General features: G+C 47.4%; 1 non-coding gene across 1 annotated transcript; it reads right to left on the bottom strand.

The window, feature by feature from the left end:
• Window positions 1-626: 626 nt before the first annotated feature.
• TRNAQ-UUG (transfer RNA glutamine (anticodon UUG)) lies at window positions 627-721 on the bottom strand. The gene is made up of 2 exons: window positions 685-721; window positions 627-662 (listed from the first exon to the last, which is right to left on the bottom strand). It is a non-coding gene; the product is annotated as a tRNA-Gln (tRNA).
• Between the last annotated feature and the right edge of the window lie 380 nt (window positions 722-1,101).

The following is a 1,101-nucleotide window of genomic DNA, read 5'->3' as shown; positions in this document are numbered from 1 at the left end:
TACCTCACATTGTTTACCATCGCAATTGGCTCTTCTGTTCATTTTTCCCTTTTAAAAGTGGTTCAGCTTTGGGCCTCTGGGAACAGGCTCTTTAGTGGCTTCCCCTTTAGTTACACAAAGACCCAGTTCAGGTGTTGAAATAACCACCTGTGAGAGCCATTCCATTTCTTCCCATACGCTCTTCCTCTGCCCTGGTCTCTGTCTGGAGCTTGGTTCAGGCTCCTGCTGCCTCAGGCTCCTATACCTTCCCTCTAGACCCTCATAACCCCAGGGGGTGGCTGAGGTTCTTTTCACACATTCTTTGCCCCAGTGAATGACTCATCAATCCTGTGAGGTAGAAATTGGCCTGCCTTCTTCCTTCCTTTCTCTCTCTCTCTCCTCCTCCCTCTCTTTCTCCCTCTCTCTCTCCCTATATCCCATCCACCGCCAAGTCTTTGAGATGTTATCTCCTTGACTATTTTCTAGAATCCATGGACCTCTCTCCATCCCCCTTCTCCACTGTGTCCATTGCTTCCTCCACATCGGTTGCCTGTCCCCTCGTCATCCGTCTCATCAACCGTCCCATCCTTTATATAACATTGCTCTTCGCCTTTTTAAAAGATATTTTTTTCTTTAAGTAGGCTCCACACCTAACATGGGGCTCGAACTCATGACCTCAAGATCAAGAGTCATATGACCTCAAGATCAAAGTCATATGCTCTACCCACTGAGCCAGCCAGGTGCCCCTGCTCTTCACTTTTCACTACTTGTATGTGGGTGCTTCCCTCAACGGAACTGTCAGCTGCATGAGGACAGAGGGTTCTCCATCTGGTTTACTGCCACACATCTTGTGCCTAGCACGGGGCCTACCAGGTAGTAGGCGCTCAATACTTATTTGCTGAATGAATGAGCAAATTGTTGAGTCCAGTTTACTTATCTTGGAGGCTAGGAGAGATTAGGCTCCGAGCGCGGTCTTGCATGCAGCAAACTGTCAGGGAATACCTATCAGATAAATGAATATTTCTTTTGCTCAGGCCACATAGCTAATTAGTGGCTGCATTTAAATCAAGTCTCCTTATTCCGGTTGGTTCTTAAACTTGACTGTGACTGTGTGTTAGGCAC

Source organism: Canis aureus, chromosome X (assembly GCF_053574225.1).
Source record: "Canis aureus isolate CA01 chromosome X, VMU_Caureus_v.1.0, whole genome shotgun sequence".
NCBI classification, from domain to species: domain Eukaryota; kingdom Metazoa; phylum Chordata; class Mammalia; order Carnivora; family Canidae; genus Canis; species Canis aureus.
Note: the sequence above shows the minus strand (reverse complement) of the source record. Positions and strands in the feature narration are given on the sequence as shown.